The sequence below is a fragment of the Ipomoea nil genome, unplaced genomic scaffold, assembly GCF_001879475.1.
Source record: "Ipomoea nil cultivar Tokyo-kokei standard unplaced genomic scaffold, Asagao_1.1 scaffold0688, whole genome shotgun sequence".
Lineage (NCBI taxonomy): Eukaryota > Viridiplantae > Streptophyta > Magnoliopsida > Solanales > Convolvulaceae > Ipomoea > Ipomoea nil.
In genome coordinates this window covers 2,171,994-2,187,283 of record NW_017617116.1, presented here as the reverse complement: position 1 = coordinate 2,187,283, position 15,290 = coordinate 2,171,994, and positions in this window count along the sequence as shown.

Below are 15,290 nucleotides of genomic sequence, written 5' to 3'. Positions count from 1 at the left end.
AAAATTGAAAAACAAAATTACCCTTAAATACTATACCCAGAAATTATTATAGTAAGTGCATGTTAATGTCCATTTACATTCTTTCATGAAATTATTATGGTAATTTTATGTTAATATCTATATATATATTTATACTTAACATATAAAAATATAATTTCACAATATTAATACAATCACCAAATAATTATTATGGTAATTTAGAAATTAATTGCATATATATTAGTAGTACAATTGACTAATAATTAATATAGTAATTAAGCTAATAATTACATGAATATTAGTATAATCTATATCTATATTATTAATAAATAATAAAAGTAAAACCATTATATTCTCTTCAAATTTTTCACCCAAACTAATAAGAATATTAATTAATTACGTATATGTAATTAATGTTGTCAGTACACACACACCACGAAGAGTTAGTATTTTAATTTTTATTATTAAAATTTTCAATTATTTAACATTTTGACTAGGAGTAGTTGACGGGGAATGAAGAATCTCATTTGTATTACAAAATTAATAGTATATATTGACACACACACACACACGCACGCACGCGCGCACACGTAGAGTTAGTATTTTAATTTTTATTATTACATTTTTTAATTATTTAACATTTTGGCTAGGAGTTGACGGGGAATGAAGAATCTCATTTGTATTACAAAATTAATAATATATATTGACTACAATTTTATATGGAAATTAACTAATATATTAGAATTTCCTTGGAATTTTTCATGTCAATAATTAACTAAATTTTCTTTTTCAAATTCATTAAAATTCCAACGAAATTCTTTTTTTTTTTTTTTTTTTTTTTTTCATATCATTAATTAACTAATTCTTTTTCCAATACATTAGATATTAGTTAATTTCCATATAAAATTTTGTTAAGAATTAAGCTTTATTAATTCTTTTTACCAGTTAATTAATATTCATTCTTCCGAAAGGCTGAACCCTAACCCTAATGGCCCCCCACATCCCGACCCAACAGAGTATTTGGGAGGAACCAATTAATTAATATTCATATTAGTATAGATTAGTGTACGATAACTAATATATTACAATCCCATTTGTATTTGCATAAAAATGAAAGATTCCTTTTCCAACTTATTTGCGTAAAGATGAATTCTTTTTCAATTTTTTGAATACTAATTAATAGTATTGAAGTCAATATGTTCTTAAAAAGGTAAAAAAAAAAAAGAAAGTACACACTCCTGAATTCTTAAATAGTTTGATATTGTCTGGACTTCCTAATAATTCATTGACATTAAAGGTTGGTGCACCTTTTATGTTATTGCGGAATATAGACCACTCTCTTGGTCTTTGCAACGATATGCGCCTCATCGTCACAATATTGACAGATCACATTGTCAAAGCAAGAATAGTTAATGGGACACATCAAGGCCGGAAAACCAAAGTTCTTATCCCCCGAATGTCTCTCACCCCTTCTGATATGAGATTGCCCTTCAAATTCCAGCGTAAATAATTCTCGTTGATGCTTGCATATGCCCTGACTATATATCAACAAAAGTCAGGGCCAAACACTAACTCACGTTGGGTTATTGTTGAAAAAATCAGTCTTTAATCACAGTCATTTGTACGTGACTTTTTCCCGAGTCACCCATCCTGATGCCCTGAAGATGATGGACAAAATTTTGTTACTACTACCAATGTTTTCTACAAAGAGGTTTTCAATAATGTGTAGTTCAAACAAATGATATTATGTTTTCTTTTTATATCAAAGATGACAAAATTGCTATATATCTACATAGAAAATATATATTCCGTACAAATAATTTTCATAACTAAGTTGCTAGAAAACGAGCTAATTAGCATAATTAATACAAATCATAAACTCTGATATATAAAATCTCTAAAGTTTCAACACCGGATGCGTATATCTACACTTTAGATATTAATTGGGTAATTATTTGCTAGAATTCAAGCAATGATAACATTAAAAAACTTAATTGATCCAACTCAATTCTTCAATTAATAATGCACTTTATAATATTCGATGTTATAATTTATACAATTGTATATCGATCTAAATATTTTTAAAACATTATAACAAATTCATTCCGTGCAACGCACGGGCGCAAATAGTAGTTGAAAAAAGAAATGAATATTAATAATTGACTGAAGAAAAAAAAAAGATCCATAATTGACTAAAATGGAAAAGGAAATTGTCATATTAGTGCATTTTAATTTTTCACAATAATATTACACAGTAGAATAAATCAAATCACAATTATATCATAAATCTTTCACAATTTCGTCTACAAAGATGTTTCAATAATATGTAAATACAATCGTTGATATTATGTTTTTTTTTTAAATGACAAAATTGATATATATCTAGACAAAAAATATATATATCTTCCATATATACAAATGAATTAAGATAGCAATTCATTCCTATAACTGAGTTGCTAGAGAACGAGCACATTTGCCTAATTTTTTTTTTTTTAAAAACTAAACAATGATAAATAAAATCTCCAAAGTTGCAGCACCGCATGCGTACATCTACACATTAGCTATTAATTTGGGCAATTATTTGCTCAAATTCAAGCAATGATAATTGATAACATCAAAACACATAAATAATGATTCAAATCACACCTTCAATTACACTATATAATACTTGATGTTCTAATTTAAATAATTATATATCGATCCAAATATTCTTAATATATCACAACAAATCCATTCCGTGCATCGCACGGGCAAAATACTAGTTGCACAATAATAGCGATTAAATATATGAGCATATGCAATAATAAAATTCAAAAAATAAATTGAATAACAACCGTTACAAGATCAATTTATAAATGTGACCGTTACAGCAACCGTTACAAGATCAATTCATACTGTCCACAATGATAATATTTATAAGAAATTTTAGTAATTTTAATAGGTTTAGCACATATATGACAATTCATGGAAGGAGAGTGAGAAAATTTTGTGAAATTACATTGTTCGTTTGACAACTGTTGTAATATAACATTCATCGTAAAATATGACGGATTCTATTAGTAGCTAAATTAAAATCGCCAGTTGGTAGATAATTAAATGAGAAAATGTAAATACGATTATAATTTTTTGACCGAATTTAAAATATGACCATATATAATGCTCTAAATTGATATTTTTCCAAAAATAAATTATGAAATCCTTGAGAATTCAAAAGAACAATATCAATTTAATTATGAACAAGTCAATATAATTAAGTCAAAGAAATATATTACAACAATTATATAAGAATCATAAAAATTAAATTTATTGAGCCCGTAGTCCCGTACACACTTTTACCCATATATATGCATCTGTATATAATATGATGTCTTGAATGTTCAAGTGTTCGAATCCAAACCTCAAAACCTTCATTTTGCTTGTCTTTTGTGATAAACCATTATGTCAAACAACAATTGGGGTCGAGCTTTTAACTTTACATCGGGTGATAGGTTGAGTGGAGATTTTAACTCTCAATGGTTGATTGATCGAAGACCAGTAATGTGTCGAATATGCGATCAAGTTTGTCCAAATTCTATAAGTCTTTTACATCATTTTGAAACTCACCAAGTAAGAGATGTGATACATCGCAATGGTATACCAATACCTATTGATCAATCTCAATCAAATAGGTATCGGAATCCCTACCAACCAACCCTAATGCCCCAAATTTCTCAAAATCAAATTTATCATTTTGCGCTACGTGAAAATGTGATAGCTGTTTCGCATGGTCAAATTGGCATTGGTGGTACATTTCAGACGATGACGAGAATGCCCGGGAATCTTCATTCCCAACCTTCTTTCCATCCACCGCTAAACAACAATTCATCAAGAAACCTAGAAAATAACACTGGCATGTTTTCTTCATTTGTTCCGATTTTGAAGGGACCTTCAAGAGGAAACCCTTATGACATGAGCTCTATCTCGCATCTACCTAATAATGCTAAGAATTATGGTTTAGGGTCAGAAATGCCGCCCTACTCACCCTCAATTAGGGAGGATTTAGCACAAAATTGTATTGCTCATACTAGGCCTTTGATCATGCAATTAGAGAAGCCTATTGAAGAGGCAACCATCATTGGCAATGAAGAAGTTGAAGCTGGCATGTTGGACTTGAATTTAAAGCTTTAAAAATATTCTTAATTTGTATTAGCCTACCTTATTATGCATTTTTATTTAGTATAAATGATTATTTCAATAGTTAATTTCAATGTAAGGTTTTACATTTTATGAAGTATACTCATTTTGTACTTTAGAATGGGATTGGAATATAGAATATTTTTTAAAAAATATATATATATTTTTTTTGTCACTTTTATATTGAGATTTGAATCATGAACAATAATTTTTTTTTTTTTTTTTTGTGTTCTAGAATAAAACTGGGGGGGGGGGGGGGGGGGGGTGAGGTGACCGAAAATAGGGCATCTATCTCATAATGGGATAACAATGCGCCTGAGCAGGGGCATAGAGTACTCGTCCTCGTCCCTGTGAATCCACTCCACTCCCCGTCTCGGCCGAATAATAAAAACTTCTCCACATTCATGTCCTCGCAGAGAATTCACATCTCCATTGGAGCAAGTGCCACCCATCTCTTTCATAACATGAATTTCTATACATGTTTGGATTGATCTACTCCAATTTTTTTTAGGTTAAATGTTGATAAGAATTTTATTTATTTATTATTTTTATATCAATACCAATTTTTTTTTTCCTGAAGGATATCAATACCAATTTAGTTCAATTCTAAATAAGTATAATAATTGAATTAATGACTTGTTTTGGTCCCTCGACTATGCCGTAATTACTAAATTAGTCCCCGCCTATTAATTTTAATTTTTGACCAATTAAATTTCCAACTATCCGGAAAGCGGGTCCTCAAGCTGGGGGTTGCCCGTCGAATTGGTGATGGCTCGAGCACCTCGATTTGGGGTTGGAACTGGCTTTCGGACACCACGCATCAGCCTCTTCAAACCCCCTACATTCCACAGCTAGGCGATGCCAAAGTCCGGGGCCTTCTCACGGATCGCGGGGTTTGGGACGAGGACGTGATCCGAGATATCTTTTTACTTGCCGATGTAGCCCGCATACTAGCCACACCGGTGAATGTTCAGCTGCAGGACTGTTGGAGGTGGATTGGGGATATACGGGGGTGTTATACTGTTAAACATGGCTACCGTTTGTTGACTGAACATGCGGAACAACCTGCGATGCCTGGAGGTTTTCAGGGTTGGAAATCTCTTTGGTCGCTAAGTGTACCACCTAAGGTAAAGAATTTTTTATGGAGATGTGCTCGGGATATACTACCGGTCCGGGACAATCTGAGAAGGAAGCAAGTGTGGATTGGTGGTGGTTGCCCTCTTTGTGGGATGGTGACGGAAAATATAGAGCATCTTTTTTGCTCCTGCAGGTTTGCGTTAAGTGTTTGGGATACAGGAGATGTACTGTTTGGGAGGCATCTACCGGAGTTCATGGACTCTATGTTCCGCATCCACACAGCAGATATGGGAGTAAGAATGGCAGCTATCTTCTGGGTGGTGTGGCAGTCTCGCAACGCCGCAGTGTGGGAAAATAAATCGCCGAATGTCATGGCAGCGCGTGAGCAGGTACGGTATCTACAGAGGCTGTGGAAGGAGACTTATACGGCTCCGGAGCGGTCGGCTAGAGGCTCGACAGCCACTGTGAGCTGGGCGCCCCCTCCGATTGCGTCTGTCAAGTGTAATATCGACGCAGCTTTGTTTGGGGATATAGCGGGGTATGGAGCCGTTGTCCGGGAGCACGGTGGGAGGTTCCTTTCGGCAAAAAGCGGGCGCTTGGGAGGTGTTGGAGATCCTTTTGTGGCGGAGGCGCTGGCTGCTAAGGAGGCTCTTTCGTGGCTTAAAGGCCAAGGTTTTGATAATATTGTTCTTGAATCAGACTGTTTGAATTTTTGTAATGCTTTCAATTCTTGCAATGTTGATTTTTCTTATGTAGGAGCTATTGTTAAGCAATGTCGTGCTATTGCTAAGACCATGGGGAACGTCTGTGTTTCTCATGTTAGGAGATCAGCGAATCGTGTAGCTCATGTACTAGCTAGGGCAACCGGTTCTGTGGCTGGCTCAGGTGTGTGGGTTACTAACCCACCTGATTGTATCGTTGGGTTATTGAATGTTGAATGAAGATCTGTTGTTTTGTTTCAAAAAAAAAAAATTTTCCAACTATTAATTTCGTAATCGATTTGATCCTCTGTAATTACCTATGAAGTAGCCACACTTCATGTTTATATAGATAGATCTTTTAATTCATGCTCTTACATAAAGCACTTTGTCAAAAGATTTATTAATAAATAAATCAGCCTCTTTTATATGTAAGATCAATCACTTACCTTGGGATAAATAAAATATTATATTAATGCTTGCCAATAATAAATAAATATTCATCTTCATTGAACTATATGTCTAATGTCTCTCCCGACAAGAGTTGAACTTTCTTTCATTTATTATTTATTCAATGGGCTTAAGTCACATCCCTTGTACGTGATGCCTTATATACCATGTTCCTTGGCACATTGATTTAGTACATGATCCACTAAATTAAACAAGGATTGTTCAAAGTCAACTGCTACAATACTATCTTTGATAAGTCCTCACACATAACTATATATGTTTCACACTTATGTGCCTTGACTTACCATTATATATACACTTAGTTATAAGTCTTAGCCAAAGCAATAACACTATCACAATGTACCAAACTACCAATATAGGAGTCATTGGCTTAGGACATACCAGGATCTCTAATAATAAATCCCTTAGTCATTCTGCTTATTTACATGCTGACGCAAGTGCGATAAATTTCGAAACCAGTGTAGAGTCCATGATACAAGCTAAGTTTGCATCTTAGAAGCCCAGTAGATTGCACAACTTCCTAACAAAAATGTCGGAACGTTATGATGTGCAACTGTGTGCACCATGCAAGGTGCACACAGTTTCAATTCATAATTTCTATACAATAGATTCATAATTTCTATACTATAGATTCATAATTTCTATATTACAGATTCATAATTTCTATACTATAGATTCATAATTTCTATACTATCTATACTGTAGATTCATAATTTAAATATAGTAGATTCATACTTTCTGTACTGTAGATTCATAATTTCTAAACTGTATAGTTATCAATTATGAACATATACTTCTGTGATTTCTGAATATAGAGTTCAACAATTGAGAATATGAACATCGAAAATTATGAACATAGAGTTCTGTAATTGTGAATATAGAGTTCAATAATTATGAATATGAAGTTCAAAAATTATGAATATATAGCTTTATAATTATGAACATATAGTTCAGTAATTATGAACATAGAACAGTTTACACCATGCATGGTGCACACGATTGCACAGCATAATTTGCCCAAAAATGTCAAACCACTTTTTAAAGAATAATCTTATTGGTTGGAAATCCAACCTGCACCCAAATATCATTCTAAAATAGAAGACTCACTTGAATATACCAAACCATAATTCATGATTTTCTTCAAGTATTTTTGTACTCTTATTAAAGCTTGATAATGAGTCATACTAGGATTACTAGTATATCAACTCAATTTACCTACTGCAAATGTGATATCTGATTGAATACTAGTAATGACATACATTAAGCACACAATTAATTTTAAATATTCCAATTGAGACATCGGACTCCCATTATTTGGAACTAATTTTACCATGGAATTCCTTAGAGTATAAACCGGATCACAATCAAACTGCTCTAACTTCTTTAACACTTTCTCAATATAATGAGATTGTGTTAAAGAACTTATTTCATTATTTTTCTTTATCCTAATTCCTATGATAACCTCAGGCTCTCCAATATCGTTCATTAAAAAACTAGTGTTGAGATTATTATTATTATTATTATTATTATTTTTTACAGAATTTACATAGTCTAAATCAGTCTAAAAAATAAACATATTATCAACATATAGATGAATAATAATAACCCATTTACCTTAGTTATAAAAATTACTAGCAATTCTAATAAGTGCTTAATTTACTTAAATAAGATTAAAAATTCACTTAAAAAAAGAGTTTGCTTTTCATTCTTATCTTACTAATTTACTAGATGTAGAATATATGCATTAATGTATTATTACCAGCATAACATTCTTGTTTTATTTATTATGATTTCAATGTTAAAACTTTAATTAGAACAAAATCAAAAATTATCAAAAAAAATCATTTGTATTTGAAAAAAAAAAAAGTATAATCATTTTGAAACATAATATCTACTGAATTTAATGTAGTTTTAAAAAAATTATGAGATTCTTTGGGTTGAAAATATATTTGAGAAAGTATATAACATATATTACCTTGTAAAGAATTATGAGTATTTCAACCATAAAAAAAAAAGGATAATATTTCTTATCATTAAAAATTAAAATTTCATCTTCTAATAATTAAGAGATTTATGTGTTTGTTCATTTATTCTGATCATATAATTTGACTGTCTTTTTTATTTATTGGACATTTTTTAATGGCGCACTGTGCGTGTTTATAACTAGTATTGAGATAATTAAGCATGAGTTAAGGAGTTTGTGTCATGTACCCTGTCATGCTGATGTATGTTATAATATTGCATGAGAAGTAATAAATTAGAAAAAAAAAAAACAGAAACTGTGGAAAAAAGAAAATACATCAAATCTTAGATTTGAAGGCAGAACAAAAAGAAAATTTACCTTCAAAAACTAAAGTAAAGAGTTTTTTTTTTTTCTTTCTTTCTTTTGATCCTTTTAACTTTTAATCAATTACTATACACGATTAATAGTGAAAACATTATATATCAAAAAAAAAAAAAAAAAGACTTGAACCTTAATCTTAAAAATATGTCCCATTTTAACTATTAGATTAAGAGATCATCGACCAGATGACACAAAGGACAATTTCCGTACTTTTTTAAAATTGTGTTTGAACTAACACTTTTTTCTACAGAAATTTGCATTGAGTGACTCAAGCTAAGCTCCCACATTAAAACCCAAAAAAAAAAAAAAAAAAAAAAAAAAAAAAAAAAAAAAAGTAGTTTGCTAAAGTGTTTGAATGATCCATCTTACATTTTGCTGTGATGGCTTTATCCAGCAAATGGAACTGCTTTTTCTTCATACACACTCAAGTTGTCTGTCTCTCTTCCATATATCTTTTGACTCCCCCACCCCATTATATTAATACCACCATATATGCAAATTATTTTTCAATCCACACATTAAATCGTAAAAATGCCAGAATATTGGGTTTTTAGGTAGTATCTGATCTGTTCTATATTTTCTATATATATATATATATATATATATATATATATATATATATATATATATATCAATCTAAAGAATCAAACCCCACCCCACATCGGGGTTTAATTCTGTGAGCACAAGGTGTTTGGTAGGTTTAAAGAATATAAATAAATTAAATGCAAAAAATGAATGGAGTAAAGGATATCAAAAATAATTTTCTTTCCGTAATTATACTAACTTTGCAAAAATATAAGGATTTATCTTTGAAAGATGATGAGATACGAAAGTAAAGGTTTGATTTGAGAAAGAGCACGATATGATGCATATTGATTTGATATGAACGTGTTTTGCTTTTTCATTTTCATGATTAAAGATTGCCACATTACATTTATCTGGTTTGCCATCCCCATCATGCATTATATTTTTTACTGTTCAATAACCAATTATTCCAAGATTTTTTGTTGCATAAACGTATAATTTAATTTATTTGCATTTGCAATATCAACCAACCAATTATATATATAGAGGAGAAAGCTCAAATGAGAACTTGCACTAATCAGAAAATTGGAAATCAATTAAACTAAAGCCATTGATCTATGAAAATGTAACAACTTTAAAGTAAATGAGAATGAAAAAAGTATGATTGTATTTTTGTAAATAACTCAAACTTTAAAACACTGCAGAGTGTACCCCTGATATATGAAAATGTAATGAAATGGTTCACACTTTAGAATTTATGATTTTTTTTTATTTGGTTTAAAGGTTCACTTTTTACTAATTAGGGTTTAATATTTATAGTTTATCTTTAAAGTGTTCCTAGTAATATTATAAAGTGCACCCAATATAAGTGCAGTGCAATTAGGGCTCACTTATAATTTACGATTTTGTTTTGTTTTGTTTTACTTTGTTTTGTTTTTTTTTTTTTTTTTTTTGTTTTTTTTTTTGGGGGTTTGTTTTAGGGTTTAGTTGTTTTAATTTGATTTGGTCTTTCATTATTTAAGGTTTAACATTTATGGTTTAACCTTGAGTTTAACTTTTTGGTTTATATTAGGCTTTAAGATTTGTCAAGAAATGCACTTTATTATTTGGCTAAATGCACTCTAAAGTGTTGCAAAGTGCATTTTATAGTGTTACTAAGTACACTTTAAAATTTAAATTATTTATAAAAATGTAACTGTGTTGTTTCTCTAATTACTTCATATATATGTTATATCGTATCATCAGTTCTTATTAGTTCATAATTTTTTTCACATTATTTATTTATTTATTTTTACCATCTTATATACCCTTTTTAAGTATTAAATACAAAATTGCAATAGGAAAATTCTTCTTACCCCCTAATTATTTCCCAACCTTCTAAATTCCAATTGTTATACCATATATGCATTGTGAACCCAGCTTGGTCCAAAAATTATGTGTATGCAGTTAACACATTTTATAGCTACAGTAAATAATTTATCTATTTGTAAATAAATTGAAGCCACATGGTAATTACAGATACATGCATAACATGATAACTATAGACACATAATAAATTGTCAACTACATGTACATAATATGTTAAATGTAGACACATAAGATGTTAGTTAACATATTACTCACCCTGTCTCATTTTATATGTCATACTTACTATTTATTGGTTAAATAATCAATTATTTCTTCTTTGCTTATTTCTATTAGCATTTTCTTATAATTTTTTGTGTTTAATTGTACTTTTATTGTAGTTTCTAAATATATAAATTTTACATACTAATTATAAATTTAATATTATGAAAAATTAAATTATACTTCGTAAATAACTTCAGTTAAGCCTCGTTAACCGAACTTGACACATAAAATGGGGGCGGAGTGAGTATGTGTCTGCAATTAACATATTTTTGTACTTACAGTTAACAGTTTATGTGTCTATAATTATCATGTTATATGTATGTAATTACTATGTGATGTGCCTTCAATTTGTTTACAAGTACAGAAACGGTTAACTGTAGGTACAAGATTTGAAGGTTATTTTTGGACTATGGTCGACAATGCAAGGTAGACGTTGGTCCATGTTATAATTTGCAATTCTCTCCATGACATGACTTATAATTATTAATAGCTATGAATTGGCTGACCTACTAACTTTTAATAAAAAAAAGTAAAGTAATCAATCAAACAACGTCATGCATGTTAGGAGGAAAAATTATCAGAGGAAATCTTTTAGAGGTGAATAACATTACTCACTGTAATATATATTTCAAAATTATATTTTATACCACTTAACATGGTAGCTATTGACTACTAACCGACTAATATTATTTTTTAAAAAATTCTATCCGATTAATGGAGAGTGCTTGATGCCAAAGATATTGTGGTCAAGCGCCATGAATTGACTCTGATCTCTCAAATAAAAGGGTTCGAGCCAACAATATTATATTTAACATGTCATAGTACTAAAAAAAATAAAAAAAAAACAAAACAAAACAAAAGGAGAGTGCTTGATGAAAAAATATACATATTTCTATCAAACATTTTTCATTAGACAAGAATAAATTGGATATCAAAATTAATAAATAAATTTGACGAGAAGTATGATGTTAGAGAGAGATGTATCCGACAAGTATTGAATGAAGGAAATCATAGCAAAGAGGGGGCAACTCACCTCCCACGTGGTGTGGAAACATTTATCTGATCTTTGACTTTCTAAAAGTAAATCATAATTTTACTTTTTTTATTTCTATTTTTTAAGCTAATCTGAATCTTATCAACACACTTAATATACTGACAAATTTCAATAGCATCATATCTTATCTTCAAAATTATGTTATCGTTTGCAAATTATATAAAAAATATCAAAGAAAAATAGTATACTAATATGTCATTTTTCTAGAAGATGAGGGTATAGAAACTAAACAAAAAATAATAATAATAATAAATTAAAAACTAAATTTTCACAAGTTAAATGTTATTTTTGAGTAGTTTATGATAAGTTAAGCTAGTTTATTTACAAAAGACGAAATTTCTTTATTTTCAGGACCCTCACACCCTGCCTCGATATGATAGTAGATAATTAAATTATGATGACTCAATAACCTATTAGCTAGGTAAGAGAACTAGTGTCTGGTGTTCACAATGAGACCACTACATTAAGTGTAATTTTTACACTGCGACTATTAGGGTTTAATTATATTATGTGTTTTTGTCCACAATCTACTAATCAGGAATCAATTGAACTGCTAATGCTAGCTATAATAAGTTAAGCTATAGCCTGTAAGCAAACAAAAGGTATTTAAAAAGGGCTAATTGCATGCAGTTTTAGTTACTAAGATAAATAAGCAGTCAAATTAGTTTCTTTAAAACATTTTTTCTTTAAATTACCATATTTTAATATTCCCAATTAATATGTATAGGGTAAAACTACATATTAAATCTAGCTGGATGGCTTTTCTTTTTTTCTTTTTTTCTTTTTTTTTTTTTTTGGGTAGCTGGATGGCATTTTTTGGGGTGATATTTTATAATTTTTATAAGATCTGTGATTCATTTGATTGGTCACAGGAGACAAAAATCAGCTCTGATTGGAAGTCTTAAAGAACATTGTTCAGTCTGTAATCAAGTGGTTAATTAACAACATTATAAAAGTCCAAAAAATAAAATAAAATATTATTCTTTGTAACACAATGCAAGCAAAGTCCAAGGAAAAGACTCAATTAAGCTGTGCAAAAAGATGAAACCTAACTTTGTTTTTATTCCATTCTTTTTTTCTTTTTAAATTTTTTCTGCTAAGTCATGTTTTTACGCTACGAACACCAAAGCTTTTCAAAGAATTTGGTGAACATAAAGTGGGAACCCAACAAAGAGAGATGACCAAAGTTACATCCCATAACAAACTCCTAGAAATTTTTTTGGATTTTGTGATCCATTTTTATTTTTGGAAAGAATTGCCAAAAAAGTGAGAATTATTCAAGAAAATTGTTTAATTTCTAAGACTTGAAAATAACAAAAGATATTGTGGGTTATTATGACTATTGCGATTCGTGAATAATAATTTTTTTAATAATAAAATGATTGAAATATATATATATAATTATTTTACAAATAGCACGGCATGCATAAAAAGTGGAAACAGACAAAAATTCATGTGTGTCATATATAGTTATTTTAACAAGACTTGATTGAAATTTAAAGACCTTATGATTGAGCAACCGGTACAATCCTATCTCCTTCAACACTAACAACCCTAGAACCCCAAAAATATAAAAAATAAAAAACTTAATTGTGAAATGCAGCTCTTTTATGGGACATGTGACAAGGATTGAAAAAGATAAAAAGTTTAGGAATATTATAACTAATATTTCTCCTTTTTTTTTTCCCATTTGTAAAAGGCTATGTTACAAAATAAAAATGAATACCAATTATTGGAACAATGTAGTTAAATTTGGAATTCCAGTTGAAAACTCCCCTTTATTATATAATGGAAATGGTGATATATGGAACATATACTGGCTATATTATTGATGGATGCAGAACTATTTTGTCATCTTTTAATTTATGTTCTGTTATTTACATTTCTAGATTAGAAAATTTTATGGCGCATTCTTTAGCAGCACATGCTTTTACTCAGACTCATACGATGTACTGGGATACTATCCCACCAGATTTTATTACAGCTTATCTATAATATAATCACCTTCATTGGTGGCTTTCAAAAAATTAAATCATATAATCAACATATATTATATATAATCCTCATGAGATTTGTATAATCAAGCGCTTACCAAAAGATGAATATTGAAGGTGGATTTGGATATATAATATATATATATACGTGGCCTGGGCTTCTGCCATAATCTCTGCAATGGAGTTTCCTGAAACTGTACTGTACTGTGAAAAGTGAGAGCATAAAACAGGAATGGGTTGAAGATATGGAGGAATTTGGATCGTACGTTGGGGGGAATGAAGCCTGGTCCGAAATCATTCATTCCCAGATAACAAAACAGTTAAGTCCAGAGAATGGTCTCGAACCAGACAGCATTCCCCTCAACAATGTTGTCTGATCTTGAGAGAGAGAGAGAGGGAATGAATGAATGATAGTAATAATAGATATTATGGAATGGCCATGCATAGTTGTTGAATTGGTTTTTGATGGGCCCTTTATATATATATATATATATATATATACGTGAAGGAAGGGGCTGTTTTGTGTTGAAGTCAAATGATGAGTAGTAGTAGTATTGTATATATATTGTATGGTTTTTGTTCTTTTAATTACTTTTCTACATGTTCCAATCATTTTAAGGCTATGTTTAGCTGCACCAACTGCGCCCACTTTACCAAATCTTTTACTTCTTCCTTAGCTTTCTCACCTTAAAGGAAAACTACTATGTTTCCCAAAGTGTTTAATTGTAATATGTTTTTTAAAATTTGAATGTACAAGAAAACATAATGCTTAATTAAATGAAATATGAATTAATGGAGTCGAGGAGACGATGATGGCGACACAAGAAATGGTGGCTAGAGACTAGAGGGGCCGGGACGCATCAATGCCAGAAATAGTGGTTAGAGAAGGAGTTAATGATGCCCCATGGCCGGAGAGGGAGGTAATTCTGGATGTCTCTTGCATTAAATACAATCAAAAGTAAAATATAATAGAGATAATACAACTGACAACGTAACATCCTCATTGCGTCGATACAAACCAAAATCTTTTTGAATTATACACAGTATAAGAAACACTAATGTCAATTAATACCCTAAACTTTTCTATTATTTACTTAATATTCTTTAATTAATTCTAAATCTTAACTTTCAGCACCATTTTTCTCTTTTCCCCCACTCCTCCCCAAAATGAAAGGAAATGTCTAAAAGATTACGCCTAGCAGAAGCAAGAAAGAGTTGGAGTGGGGGGTATTGGTATTGGTATTGGTATTGGTATATGAAGAAAAAGTTGATAGAACAAAAAGGTTGATTAAATGATGGTTAACTGTGTAACATGGTGTTTGCCTGTTCCCACTTCACTTTCTAAT